The 16,457-nt window shown below is 32.2% G+C and overlaps 1 protein-coding gene across 2 annotated transcripts in view; it reads right to left on the bottom strand.

Annotated features, from left to right (window-relative positions):
* Positions 1 to 16,457, bottom strand: part of CPXM2 (carboxypeptidase X, M14 family member 2) — a 294,314-nt gene that overhangs the window by 119,243 nt on the left and 158,614 nt on the right. The window lies entirely within an intron of this gene.

The raw sequence follows: 16,457 nt of genomic DNA, 5'->3' as shown, positions 1-16,457 counted from the left end.
CAATCCTGTTGAACCTTTACTGAAGGAAAAACAAAGCAGACAAATGTCTTGCCATGGTAGGTGTAATAGGATAATTTTAAAAATCCTTATAGTTAAAAAGAGGAAATACTCTCATTCCACCTCATCCTATTATTTACATTTGTAATGTCAAAGGAATATTATTTTTCACAGTTATATTTTTATGCATTAGACATAATTATTAATCCAAATTTTAACTTCTTAAAGTGCAGGATTAGCAATATGGAAAAGAGGTACAAAAAATCTCCAAGGAAAAGAATTCTTTTAAGAAAATTGGCTAAATAAAAAATTAATATTGGGCAAGTGGAAGCCAAAGATTCCATAAAACATCAAGGAACAATCAAACAAAGTCAAACTATCCTGATATTCTAGAACCATAGAGCAAAATAGAAATTGAAAGAATCCACTGAACACCACTTGAAAAAGATACCAAAAGGATAACTCCCAAAAATATTACTACCAAATTAGAGAACTCCTAGGTCAAGGAGAAAATATTGCAAGCAGCACCCCCCCCCAAAAAAAAAACCAATTTAAATATCATAATTAGAATGACACAAGATTTAACAGCTTCTACATTAAAGGATCAGAGAGCCTGGAATATCCAGAGGGCAAAGGAGCTAGGACTTCAGTCAAAAATCATCTACCCATCAAAACTGACCATAACTCTTCAAGGGAAATATAAGCATTCAATGAAATAGAGAATTTTCAAATATTCTTCATACAAAGGCTAGAACTGAATGGAAAACTTCACTTCAAATACAAGACTCAAAGGAAGCATAAAAAAGGTAAACAGGAAAGAGAAATCAAATGACATTCATTAATGTTAAACTGTTTACATATCTACCTGGGAAGATAATTACTACAATTCCTAAGAACTTTATCATTTTTAGAGTAGTTAGAAGGAATATACATAGACAGAAGGCAAAGGTGTGAGTTGAATATGATAGGATGATAGTTTAAAAAAAATTTTTAGTAATAAAATGATCTAATACAATTCCAAATTAATCATGATAAAAATGCTACCTGCTTCTAGAGAAAGAATTCATGGAATGTGAATCCAAATGAAAGCAAAATTTTTTTATTTTCTTCATTTTTTATTGTTTGAGTTTTCTTCCACAAAAGGATTAATATTGAAAAGAAATTTACATGATTGCACATGTAAATTTAGTGTAAGTTTGCTTACCATCTCAACAGGGAAGTAGTGGAGGGGATGGGGAAAGTAGAAAAGACTCAATATTCTTTGAAAATGTTGGACACTATTTTTTACAGGTAATTGGAGAAAAATTAAATTAAATAAAAAAGAAAATCCAATTTTTTGTTGCTCAATTGTTTTAATATTGTTCAACTCTTCATGACCCTATTTGGAGATTTCTTGGCAAAGTTACTGTAGTGGTTTGTCATTTCCTTCTCCATCTCATTTTACAGATGAGGAAACTTGAGGCAAATAGGATAAAGTGATTGCCAAGATTCACACAGCAAGTAAGCATCTAAGTCCATATTTGAACTCAGACCTTCCTGACTCCAGTGCTCTATAATACCCTTCACAAACAATGACATGTTTACAGTGTTTTATTTTTGGTCCAGATCTATGACTTCATCATAACACCAGATTTCTCAATGTGGAGCCTCTCTCCAACAAAAGAGTTCAGCAACTTAAACTATCAGAGATTTGTCTGATGACAATACACAAATGTGTGTGAGGAGGGACTTGAATATAGTTCTTCTTTACCCCAACTCTGGCCTCCTAGCCCTCACTCAAAACTGACTTGCATACATGTATTAGACTTTTGGAAATACATTTTTACATAGAGAAATTATAATCACATCTCATAATCCAGAAATGACTCAAATAAGAATTTTTGTTTGCAGTATGGATCCATACTGTTTCATTAAATTTATTTAGAAAGATTAACTAATTATATCAAACTTAATGCATTCAACAACACAGTTACCAAGAATGTATAGTTGTCAAGAAAATTTAATTTGGGGAATTATGAATGTTTCATCTTTGTGTATTGGGTGCAGGGTGGGTGGAGAATATAATCTGCTAAAAGCTGGGATCTGTAAATATGACAGACTATTTTAGGATTAAAATAAAATTATTTGGTGGTAATAAGCAGCCCTTCTAAGAGACATCATGCCTTCATTTCCTAATTTGGGGCAAATTCCTTAGGTTGTGGATTATTTTGGATTAACCAGAATTGTCCAAAGATGAAATGAGTAATCTTGAAAAATATGGGTTCCACATCACTGGAGGTGATGAGTAGAGGTTGGATAATCACTTGCCAAAGATGTTAGAAATGTGTTTCACTCTTTAGAGGAGGTTGGACCAGATGTTGTGTGAGGGGATAGGTAGTCCTATACATGATTCTATGATTGTCAGTCATAATTACATTTCTGGACCTTGGTTTCCTCATCTGTGAAATGATAAAATTGGATGAGATGATCATTAATGTTCTTTCCATTTTTATTATTCAGAAACATAGTTCTATGTTTCACAGAACTAATGTCAATGTTTCTAGTTATGTTATGTTCTATAAAATCTATGTCTTGGCATTAAAAATTACATCAAACCCAAATAACACTATGACCAATCTTCAGAGGACTACCAAGTGACATGAAAGCAAGCTCATTTAACTATTTTAATCTTATGTGGCAATTATTAATTGTAACAGTTGACCATCTCTTCCAATGATAATTTGAAATCCTATGGGCACATAGGTTAATATTAAATAAAGTTAGGAGTAATCATATTAAGAATCATTCTCAGTTCTCATAAACATGAGGGTAAGGAATAAAAAGAAAAATTTTCTAGAGAAGAGACAGAACAACAAAACAAAACTTGGAAACCAAATTAATGTTTTTTTTCTTCAAATATTTAAATGATCCTTTTAAAATGGAGACTTAAAAAGAGCAGGTTTATCTTTCCTTAAATGCTCCAGAAATACAGGTCATTTTGCTTGTTTTTTTTTAGTCATTTTCAACTGTGTCCCTTTTTAAGGTTTTCTTGCCAAAGATACTGGACTAAAAAGTTGAATACAACTGAAACAACTGACTAAACAAAAAAGCACAGCCAGAATATAAAAGGACTTCTGGGGAAAAAAGGCATATACTTGATGGATTTTAATAACCAGGAAGCCCTATTAAGTCATGCAAAAGTTCACCAGAAAACCAATTCCAAAGGGACAAAACAAAGGGGATAGAGTGGAAGTTCTAAGATTGAGGCATTCAGCATATATTCAGGAAGAACATATTTTACAAAGACGTAGTAATTTTTGAGGGGATGACTGATTTCGAAAACTTCTTGTACAGTGCTCTTAAAAGGCAGTGCTATGTAACTAAGCTCCTACTTGGCTCTATTGCATTGGTATTGATATGGACCTCAGCACTTAAGAAACTTCAGTGTCTGTATCCAGCACTGGGACATGTCTTCTGGGTGGATATGGAGCTTAGCAAGGAATTTTCTGTCTTTTGTTAGCTTCACAGTGACTGATCATCCAACTATTTTGGTTTATTATTAAGTCAGTCTGAAAATTTGAGTTACCCATTTTCATTCTTTCATACTTCCTTTCATTCTGGCCTTACATTGAGTTTTTAAAGGGTATGATTATTGTCACTGTTAGGAACATGGTGGGGAAAAGCATATGTCAAAATGGGCAAAGGCTAATAGGAAATTGTTCAATAATTTTCTCAAGTTTTAGACTTGAGACTGCCATATAAACATAAAAAAGACTAAGAAGAAGTTATCTTCGACTATCAAAGCTAAATCTTGTCCCTACTGGGCAGGCTCAATTTAACTAACATTATATATATTCTGCTTTTACATCAAATGTCCCCATATTTTGTATTAGATTTTTCCCTGATTAGATTGCTTTATTTGTCAAGATTGATAACTGCTAACACATAATTATCATTCTACTGATATTCAATAAATCTACCCATTCAAACTCATCATCAGTTGATGCAGTGAAACAATAGCTCTACTAAACACCAGAACAAATAAATCTTTATTATCATCTCTTTTTGAATAACCAGAATATAGGGCCTTTGTCTTTCTGTAGGATCCAGTTAATAAGCTGGACTCCTTGTTCTATGACAAGATAAATAATTCTTAGCATAGGTGTGCTCTAAGCCAAGCCACACTCCTGGATTTCAGTTTCCTTATCTGTAAAATAGGGATGTTGGACCATTTGCTTGGAAATACTGCATGTCACTCATCCCATTGTGGCCATAAGTTTCTGTTCTATCCTATTCATGGCAATGCATCCATTTCAACTTCTCTCTGCCAGGTCCACTGCTAGGAATGATTTAGGGATGATGATTATCCCCAAGTGGATGACTAGAAGTACTGGCAAATGAAGGAGAATCTGTCGTTTCTTTGGACCAGGCATTAAGATCGTACAGCCACAGATAATAATATAAGCAGTCATTATCTAAGAGGTCAACAAAGTCTTCTGCACATTCAATTTCCCACATATAAAAATAATGCTGCAAATTATACTCATTTCTAACTCTCATGTTAGGCATATCTATTGGTATCAGTATGTGCCCTGCTCAGAATGACTCATCCAATAATGTGACTATTTCTGTAGCTCCTAATATTTGAATTTTTGAAATCCAGAGCAGAGTTGAATGACTTCTTCAGTTCACTAATGGACATTGTTATATATCCACAGACACAGATATAGATAGACAACACACACACCCATATACACACACACACCTTCATTCAAGTTTAATTTACTAAGACTGACAATTTCTCTTGAAAAATGACACTGTTGAAATAAAAGAGCATTTGTACCCAAGTCTAAATTGAAATACATTAATGATAATTGTGAGATGCTGTGTTACCCATGGACTATAGTTCTGAAAACCTCATAGTTTTTCTTCTCTATGAGAAACAGTTTTCTTGAAACATAAATGACATTGAATTCAGTATCAGAAGACCCAGGTTTTGGTCCAATTCAGCCCCTTCTCAGCAGTACAGTCATAAAAATCACATAATACCCTAGAGCCTCAGTTTTCTTATCTGTTAAATGGAGATGGAGTTTTAAAATGCCTATTTTACTTAAGCACTTTCTTTGTGCCTAACACTGTGCTAAGTCCTAGAGATTCAATTATTAAAGCTCTCAAGGAGCTTACACTTTGATTGATGGAGATAACACATAAAAGTCATATAAGAGATAATAATAGCATCTTTATCTATATTATTGCATGTTATGGGGTTTAAATGAAATGCTGGGTGTAAAGCACTGACATTATTATAATTATTATGATTTAAAATATCAGCTACTTAACTTTAGTGTCCTAGAATCTGGCTGCACAAAGAGTTAGATTATATCTAACTCTTTTTATTATATTATATCACAAAAAATTGTAATTATATTACAAAGATTTTAACAAAGACCCTTGACATCTCCAAACCTTTTCTAAACAGATTTTCTTCAGAAAACTCAGAGGAAATAAATCTATTAAGGGGTGGTATTATAAATAATGAATAAACATAACCCCCCCCCACACATATCCATATGAAAGACTTTCTTGAGAGATTTGCATCCCTGCATATTTACGTCCCCCACTTTTTCTTCCTTTAATACAATGTTTTGAAGCCTTCTCTAAAGAAAAACAATTTTAGAGTCAGAGACCATTTGGAGGTAAAGGACCCTCAGTCCCAATAATCCAACATTATCATTTAATAGTTGAGAAAGCTGAAGTCCAATGTGATTTGACTAAGATTACATAATTGGCAACACCTAGTTGAGAAGCAGCTTTCTCCTTTTCAGACTATGCATGAAATATTACATTAGAGAACTAGTCCTTGGTAGTGGTGACAGTAGGGAAGATCTAATCAGTTTCATTCTTTTCCTCCTATCTATCTGCCTCTAAGCCCTCTAACCCTATTGCTCTTATTCTTATGCAGCATTTGTTGGAGGTATAAGAAAATACTTGCATGCTCTTAACAGATCTACAGTCCTCCAAGGCAGAATTTCTTAACCTGTTTTGTGACATGGACCAACTTGATTGTTGAAGCCTCTTCTTGGTGTAATTTTTTAAATAAATAAAATAAGATATAAAGGACAATCATACATAAAAAATAAGGATTTAATTTATTTTTCTCTATCCAAATTCAAGGACTTAATTAAATTTATCTAATTTCTGTTTTGGAGAAATTTGAACAACAAAGGACTTGGTTCCAGACCAAGATAAAAGTTACTGAAAACAACAAATCTGAATCTTTAAAGGAAAGGAGACCTTTTTATGGATCATTACCTCTGATTAGTACAAATGATGTTGTTCTCCTTTTAAATATCTTAAAAATGAACGAAGCTTCTAGTAAGTTCTAAAAAGAAGTTTTTAAATCTAGAAGATGAGCAAAAACATAGAGAAAAATATTGGGACATGTATTTTTTTATTCTAACAAAGATGTTTTGTATAATAACTACTTAATATGCAATAAAATTTTTGATGAACTGAATTGAGTGTAATGAACCAAGTCTAACATACTCAAATGATTCTCCTTTAAAACTCTGATGTATCTGTGATCTCATCAATGTATTTAACTATCTCCACTGGCACAAATTTATGTCCATTAATCATCTCCCATATTTTCTGCTTCATCAATGCCTCTCATCGTACCTACACAAAAACTCTATCCTCTATATTAGAAACTTTTTTTCCAGATAAGTGACATTGGAAAATATCATTAAGGGCAGCTAGTGGTTATCCATTGGCTTCACTATATAACTAATTCACTTCCTATTCCAGTCATATGCCTCTTTAATTACATGCTTTATGATACCTGTCCTGCACAATTCTTTTCTGTTAATATGCTTCAGTGTACTCACTCCTACCCTGAATATTATTATTATGAACCTTGAGTATACAGCTTCAGTTGAAGTAAAAAAAGCAGGAGTAGCAATCATGATCTCAGGAATAGTAAAAGTGGAAATAGATTTATTTAACAGAGATAAAGAAGGAATTTAAGTCTTGATAAAATGTACTATAAACAATAAAGTAATACCAGTACTAAACACATATGCACCAAATAGAAGATCTTCCAAATTTTTAAATGAGATATTAAATGAGCTACAGAAAGAAATACTCAGCAAAACTATACTTGTGGGGGATCTCAATTTTTGCCTTTCAGAACTAGATAAATATAACCAAAAAAATAAATAAGAATTAAGTTAAAGAGGAAAATGAAATCTTAAAAAAGATAGATTTAATAGATCTCTAAGTAAAATTGAATGAGAATAGACAGGAACATTTCTTCTCAGATGTGCATGACACCTACACAAAAACTGACCATGTATTTGGGCATAAAAACTTTACAATCAAATACATAAAAGCAGAATTAGTAAATGTAAGCTTTCAAGCTCATAATGCAATAAAAATTATAATCAAGAAGGGCCCATGGAATAACAAATTGGAAATTTTTTGGAAACTAAATAATCTAATTGGGGTGGGTCAAATAAAAAATATATAGAAACAATCAATTTCATTGTGGAGATTGACAAGGTGGAAAAAACATATCAAAATTTAGAAGATGTAGCCAAAGCAGTACTTAGAAGAAATTTTGTTTCTCTAAATCTTTATATTGATAAAATAGAGAAAAAACAGATGAATGAATTAGGCATCCAACTAAAAAATACTAGAAAAAGAATAAATACAAATGTCCAATTAAATATCAAATTGGAAACCGTCAAAATGAAAAGAGAAATGAATAGAATTAAAAGTAAGAAAATAATTGAATTAATAAATAAGACTAGGAGTTGGTTTTATTTAAAAAAAACTAATAAAATAGAGCACTGGATTGATTTGATTAAATAGAGGAAAGAAGAAAATAAAATTACAGTATCAAAAATGAAAATGGTGAACTTATCATCAATGAAGAGGAATTTAAAACATTTATTAGGAGTTATTTTGTCCAACTGATGAATATTTAGAAAAATATAAAATGCCCAGATTTTTTTATTTGAATTAATTTATTTAGTCAATTTAGAACATTATTCCTAGGTTACAATAATCACATTATTTCCTCCCTCCCCTCCACTCACCCTTCCCGCAGCTGATGAACAATAAATTGCCCAGATTAACAAAAGAGGAAATAGTATACTTGAACAACTCCCACCTTAGAAAAATAATTTGAGTAAGCAATCAATGAATTCCCTAAGAAAAAATCCCCAGGGCCAGATGGATTCACAAGTTAATCTATCAAACATTTAAAGATCAATGAATCCCAATGCTATATAAATTATTTGGGAAAATAAGTAAAGAAGGAGATATAACAAATTCCTTCTATGACTATGGTGCTAATACCTAAGCCAGGAAGACCAAAAACAGAGAAAACAAATTATGGGCCAATTCCCTTATTGACAATAGTTGTAAAAATTTTAAATAAAACACTAGCAAGACTAAAACAATATATCATGAGAATCATTTATTATGATCAGATGGGATTTATACCAGGAATTCAGGGCTGGTTTAATATTAGGGTAACCATCAGCATAATTGCACATATCAACAAAATTAATGAAAATCATATGGTATTTCAATAGACACAGAAAAAGCCTATAAGAAAATAAAACATCAATTGTTATTTAAAAAAACACTAGAAATCATAGGTATAAACAGGTCATTCCTTAAAATGATAAGCAGTATCTATATAAAACTGTAAACAAGTATTATCTATAATGAAGATAAGCCACACTTCTCTTCATAAGACTGGGGTGAAGCAAGGATATCCATTATCACCATTATTATTTAATGTACTAGAAACACTAACCTTAGTAATAAGAGAAGAAAGATAAATTAAAGAAATCAGAGTAAGCAATGAGAAGCTAATCTATTGTTCTTTGCTGATGATATGTTATACTTAGAAAACCTAGAGAATTAACTAAAAACTAATTGAAATAATTAATAATTTTATCAAAGTTGTAGGACACAAGATAAATTCACATGAATCATCATCATTTCTATGTATTACCAACCATGTCCTGTAGCAAGACAGAGGAATTAAATTTAAATAACTCAGAAAATACAAAATACCTGGCAATCTATTTGCCAGAGAAATACAGGAATTATATGAATACAAATATTAAACACTTTGGATGCAAATAAAGTAAGATCTAAACAATTGGAAAATACTAATTGTTCATGGGTAGGCTGCCATAAAAATGACAATTCTACCCAAATTAACTTACTTATTCAGTGCCATAGCAAGTTACCAAAATTATTTTATAACATTAGAAAAAATAATAATAATTCATCTGAAGGAACAAAAGATAAATGAAATCAAAGGAAATAATTTATAAAATGTGAAGTACGGGCACCTAAAAGCACCAGATCTCAAAATATACTGTAAAGTAGTAACTACCAAAAATGTTTTATACTGGCTAAGAACAGAAAGGTGAATCAATGGAATAGATTAGATATGTAATATATTAGAGTAAATGACTTTGGCAATATTATGTCTAATAAACAGAAATATCCTAGCTTTTGGGATAAGGATTCATTATTTGGCAGAAACTATTTGGAAAACTGGAAAACAGAGTGGCAGAAACTAGATATAGACCAATATCTAATACCCTGTACCAAGATAATGCCAAAATGGGCATATGATTTAGATATAATGGAAGATACCATAAGCCAATTATGAGAACATATAATAGTCTGTGTGTAAGACTTATGAACAAAGGAAAGAATGTATGACCAAATGGGATTGAAGAAACATTATGAGATATAAAATAAATAAATTTACTACTAATTAAAAAGTTTTATACAAGCAAAACCAATGTAACCAAGATAAGAAGGAAAACAACAAACTGGCAAAAATTTGGTATCATATTTCTGATAAAGGTCTTATTTCTCAATTATATAGGGAATTATATCAAATGTTTAAGAATACAAATCATTCCCCAATTGACAAATGATCAAAGAATATAAACAAGCAGTTTTAAGATGAACTCAAAGCCATCAATAATCATAGGAAAAAATGTTCTAAATCACCTTTGATAAGAGAAATGCAAATTAAAACAATGCTGAAGTACCACCTCACACCTCCCAGATTGGTCAATATGATAGTAAAGGAAAATAATAAAAGATGGAGGGGATGTGGCAAAACTGAGATATTAATGCATTTTTACTGGACTTATGAACTTATACAACTATTCTGGAGAGCAATTTGGAACCATGCCAAAAGGTTTATAATCCAAACCTTTTAATCCTGAAATATCATTATCATATCTGTTTTCCAAAGACATAAAAAAGGGGAAAAGGGATTACTTGCACAAAAATATTTATAGCCACTCTTTTTGTGGTGACAAAGAATTGGAAATTGAGGTGATATCCATCAATTGGGGAATGACTGAACAAATTGTGTTTATGATGGTGATGGAATCCTATTGTGCTATAGGAAATGATGAGCAGGATAACTTCAGAAAAAGCTGGAAAGACCTACAACAGCTGATGTAGAGTGAAATAAGCAGAACCAGAAGATTGTACATGGAAACAAGAAAATTATATGATGATCAATTTAGCTACTCTAAGCAATGCAATGATCTAGGAGAATTCTGAAGGATTTATGACAAAGAATGCTATATACCTCCTACAAAGCAACTGTTGGAATAGGAATGAGGATCAAAGAAGACTATTTCTCACTTTAGTTTGTATTTTTATTTTAGGGTTTGGTTTTACATTAGTATTCCCCTACAACAAGGATCAATATGGAAGTAAGTTTTGCATGATAATACATATATAACCCAGATCAAATTGCTTACCAGTTCTGGGAAGAGGAAAGGGAGACAATTTGGATCTTATAATTTCAGAAAATGTATGTTGAAAATTGTTACTGCATGAAATTGGGAAAATTATATCTATATACATATATATTTCTTAAAAAGAATTTAAGCATCAAAAAAAAACCCCAAATAACTGCAAATAATATAAAATATTGGGATTTACCTGTCAAGACAAACCCAGGTTTTATATGAACACAATCATAAAATGCTTTTTGCCCAAATAAAGGCAGATATAAAGAATTGAAGGAATATTAATTTCCATTGGATAGGTCTATAAGAAAAATGAAAAGTTTGTCTAAGTTAATTAACTTATTTAGTATCATTTCAAACTGCTAAAAATATACTATAGATCTAGAATAAAAAAGAGTAACATAATTTATCTGGAAGAACAAAAATTCAAAAATGTCAAGGAAATCATTGGAATAAATATGAAGGAATATGGCCTGGCTGTTGCAAATTTTAATCTATATTAGAAAGTATTGATAATTAAAACAATCTGGTACTGGCTAAGAAATAAGATGGCAGATCAGTGGAACAGATTAGGTACACACATTATTGTAGTAAATGATCATAGTAATCTAGTATTTGACAAATCCAAAGATCAAAACTTTAAAAGGGTAAAAATTCAACATGACAATAATTGCTGGGAAAACTAGATAGTAGTTTATCATAAGGCAGAATTAGCTTAACATCTCATATCTTATATTAAGACAAGGTCAAATTGAATAAAAGAGTTATACATGAAGGATGTTATCTCAAATAAATTTGGGAAACAAGGAAAAATGTACTCATTTCTGTGGATAAGTAAAGAGTTTATGATCAAACAAGTGTTAGAAGAGATTATGGGAAGTAAAATAGATAATTTTGATTACGTGAAGTTAAAAAGCTTTTGCACAAGCAAAACGAATGCAACTAAAATTAGAAGGAAAATAGTAAGCTGTGGGGAAAATTTGCAACAAGCTTTTGTGCTGAAAGCATCAACTCTCAAATATATAGCAAACTGAGCCAAATTTATAAAAAATAAAAGTCATTAACCAGTTAATAAGTGATCAAAATACATAAACAGGCAGTTTTCAGGAAAAGAAGTCAAAACTTAATAGTCACATAAAAATGTTCTAAATTATTATGGATTAGAAAAATGCAAATTAAAACAACTCTGAGATATCACCTCACACCTATCAGATTAGATAACATGACAGAAAAGAAAAGTGACAATGTTAGGGGTTTTGGAATATAGGGACATTAATTCGCTGTTTGCAGAGTTATAAACCAGTTCAAACATTCTGTAGAACAATTTGGAATTGTGCCCAAAGAGCTATAAAACTGCATGTTCTCTTTTAATCCAGGAATAATACTACAAGATCTGCATTCCAAAGGTATCAATGAAAAGGGATAATGACCTATTTGTATGAACATATTTATAGTATTTCTTCTTATGGTAGCAAAGAATTATGAACTAAATGAATTTTCATCAATTGGGGAATGGCTAAACAAATTCTGATATATGATTGCGATTAAATATCATTATACTATCAAAAAGGACAAGCAGTATAGTTTCAGAAAAAAACTAGAAAATCTTATATAACTGATGCAAAGTGAAGTGAGCAGATCCAGGAGAATGTTGTCCAGGATCAATATTGTTAGGTCCAGGTCCAAGAGCAATATTGTAAGGATTATCAACTATGGAAAATGTAACTCTTTTGATCAAGATGACAACCCAAGACAATTCCAAAGGACTAGTCATGAAAAATGTTATTGTTCTCCAGAAAGAGAAATGATGAACTCTGAATGCATTTTAAAGCATAATTTTAAGCTTTATTTTTATTGTTTTATTTGTGCTTTATAATATGACCAATATAAAATACATTTGGCATGACCTCATATGTATAATCAAAATCCAAGTGTTTCACTTTTTGAGGAAGGGAAAAGTATGGAAGGGTGGGAGAGAATTTCAAACTCCAAATTAAAAGAAAGTATGATAGTAAAAAATTCTTCTGCATAGAATTGGGAAATATTTAATACAATAAAGAAATAATGCTTAGGGGGCAGCTGGGTAGCTCAGCGGATTGAAAGCCAGGCCTAGAGATGGTTAGTCCTAGGTTCAAATCTGGCCTCTTCCCTGGACACTTCCCAGCTGTGTGACCCTGGGCAAGTCACTTGAACTCCATTGCCTAACCCTTACCACTCTTCTGCCTTGGAAGCAACACACAGTATTGATTCCAAGATGGAAGGTACGGGTTTAAAAAAAAGAAATAATGCCTATATAGATGTCCATCAATCCATCCAATAGACTCAACTTCTATCCCATGTTGATGGCTCACTAATATTTCTATAAACTAAAGCTAGTAGTAGTATTGCTTGATTATCATATACATGCACAATGGATAGCATTTTAAGGATGATCTTAACTCCATATTGCAGTCTCATGGATTAATAGTTATAAAACATCATATATGAAATAATGTGAAGAAATAGGTACCCATTTTAAGCAGAAATTATATATTCTACTTTAAACAATGTGCTGAATTCATAGACTATACAATTAATTTACTAACATGGAACCACCCACTGCCACCTGCTTCTATCACTAGATAATCCTAACAGTAGCCACAAATGAACCAGTCAATTTTCTAAAATTAAAATAAACACTAGGTAGCTTATAAAATCATCTCAACATTTAAACTGTGAAAAAAAAATCTGGAATAGAATTCAAGTTATTTCTGTGTAGTAGGTGTCTGATCCTTAAAGGGCCCACACTTTTTAGGACATTTTTACTTCCACATGAGTAGTAATTAACAGTTTCATGTCAACCTGGAAGGCCAAAACAATGGTCTTAGATATGATCCTTGTGGACTGAACCATTGGTCTGCCCAATTTAAATTTATTTTTCTATCAATGACATGGATAAAGGCATACTTGGCAAGCTTATCAAATTTGCTAATGACACAAAGCTTGGAGGGATAGCTAACATTACCAAAGATAGATTCTTGATTTAAAAAATCTATTGACAGGCTGTTGTTCCAAGTTGAATGAGATAAACTTATTCATAAGAATCAATGCCAAGTCTTATACTTGAGTTAAAAATCCAAGTTCAAAAGCACAAGTTAGGTAAGGCAGTAATTGATCAGAAAACAATCTGAAATTTTAATGGTCTACAAGTTTTACCACAGCATAGCAAACAAGAAAGCTAATGCTATGTTAGCTTTAAAAGAATTATAAGAATTAAAAGAATTATAGATCACATTAAAAGAATTATAGATCATAAGATTAGAGTTGTGATTTGCCACTTCCTCTACCCGGAGCAGATCACCTCAGTAATACTGTGCTCAGTTTTGTTTACTCTATTTTAGAAAGGATATTTATAAACTGAAAGGTTTCCAGTGTAATACAATTAAAATGCCCTGATGTCAAGACACATGAAAATCAGTTGGAGGAACTAGAGATAGGTAGCCTGGAGAACTGAAAACTGGAAGGATATGAAGCAGGCATTTAGAGTATGGAGGACAATCTGCAAAATTGCAGAGACAGAAGATGAAATGCCCAGTTTAATTTCAGGGTATGGGAAATGGAGCAGTTTGGGTGGAATGGTGAATACAGCTTGTGTAAAGGATAGCAATGTGAAATAAATCATAAAAGGTAGGCCAGCGCTAAGTTGTGAAAGACTTGAAATGCCAGCTCCCTCCTGTATTAATGACCAAGTCCAAGCATACCACCAAAGAAGGTTCCCTAATTCCAATTATTAATTAAGTAGCCTCAAGATTGGTTTACACATACACACAGATGTGCATCAAATTCACCCAACCTCCACAGAGTGTTTACCCATAGATTAACACCCTCCTGCCCTGCAAAAATGAAGGAAATTAATTTTTATCAAACAAATCAAAGTCTAATATAATATTTTACCATGGTAGGAATAAATTGCCTGGCCTTTCTTAGAACATTGATCAAGGATTTCCCAAAGGAAGAAAAGAGTTCTAGGAAATGATTGATAAGCATGGCTATTACTGGTTCTCTGATCTTCATCCCCTGGGAGAATTCAACATCTTTTATTTGGCCTGAATTGATAAGGAATGGTTTTGTCCCGATGACTTCCAAGAATCCTCCCCTCTAGTAGGTCTAAAGTTCATTATCACTCTTCCCACTGCTGTGTACTTTCTCTGTGAGAACATTCAAAGCAAATGATCTCACACTGCTGAGCATCTATTCAATTCAAATGTCAAAACAAGGCTCTCAGCACGCATTGTTAATTATATTTGACCTAGAAAAGGATAATACTAGTATATTTATTTATACAGCACTGATCTTCAGGAAACCAAAGAACTTGACAGGGATAAGTTATAATTGCCAATAAAATCTTTCTCAGTATCATTAACATAAGACTGAGGAAACTAAGGTATGATACCCTGAGGTATTTGGGACTCTTCTCACAGAACAGAATCAGAAGACACTAGCTGAATTCTCACTCAACATCTTGTCCATTCAACCAATCAATCAACAAGAATTTATGAAGCCCCTAGTATGTACCAGGTACAGTGATAGGCAATGAGGATATAAGCTCCAAGAATCAATCAGTTCCTACTCACAAGTGACCAATAGTCTAAAATGGGGAGGTCTACAAAAATGTTTGTAAATGTAGGTAAATCAATATCTATCTATCTATCTATCTATCTATCTATCTGCATGTATATTGATATGTGTGTTATGTGTACATATATGTAATCTTATGAGGCTTTCAAAAGTCTTAGTGCTTTAATAAGTTTTTAAAGCACTAAGACTTTTGAAACTCCAGGCATATAGCATAAAAAATGTATAGAAAATAATTAAATGAGAGTTTTTTTTCCTGATATCAATCTGCAACCTTTTCCCCTGGGGAGCTCATTCTTCATATTTCTGGTCTCCGGTTACAAAGAGAACACAATGCTTCCTCCACTCAAATACCTGGAGACAGTAATTATATTCCTATATGTCTTCTCTTCTCTACAGTAAATATCCCAGGTTCATTTATTTATCCTTACAGATTATTCAAAAATGATTACCATTCTACGGGCTCTCCTCTGTATGTTCTCTAGCTTGGTCACTAAGCAAATTCATGATCAATGGCATCTTTAAAATATCAAAATAACCTTCCTTACCATTCCTATATTCTGGTCAATCAGGTGGAGACATATTTTAGTGTGAGGGTTGTTAAAATGTGAAAAAAAAAATGATTCTGAAAGGTAATTGTTTTCTACATTTTACATAAAAATATGCCATCTAATTTTAAAATAAAACCATCCAAATTCAAATAATTCCCTAGCCTCATTCCTTTTTTGGGGGGATAGAAATGGGTGGTAAGCATAACAGAGGATAAAAGAACCTTCCCAAGAATGTCAGTTTAAAGAAAAGTTTTAGGAAAGGGTTTTTTTTTTACCTTTAAATCAAGCATTAGCAATGCAGGTCCATTCCTGGAAATGGTTACTAGGGCCAACTGCATTCATTAGGTAAGCTTTTCACACTCTCCCTGTGACAGCCCTCAGCCCCACTGCCAGGGAGAGGAGTGGGAAGTGGTAAGGATATCAGCACATGGCCAAATTGCTACCAAGAGAAAGAACAGCACTTTCCATCCCTGAACATCTTCTGCTCCTCCTGCTCATTGCCAGG

This window comes from Monodelphis domestica, chromosome 1 (assembly GCF_027887165.1).
Source record: "Monodelphis domestica isolate mMonDom1 chromosome 1, mMonDom1.pri, whole genome shotgun sequence".
Lineage (NCBI taxonomy): Eukaryota > Metazoa > Chordata > Mammalia > Didelphimorphia > Didelphidae > Monodelphis > Monodelphis domestica.
This window is presented reverse-complemented; position numbering and strand designations above follow the sequence as displayed.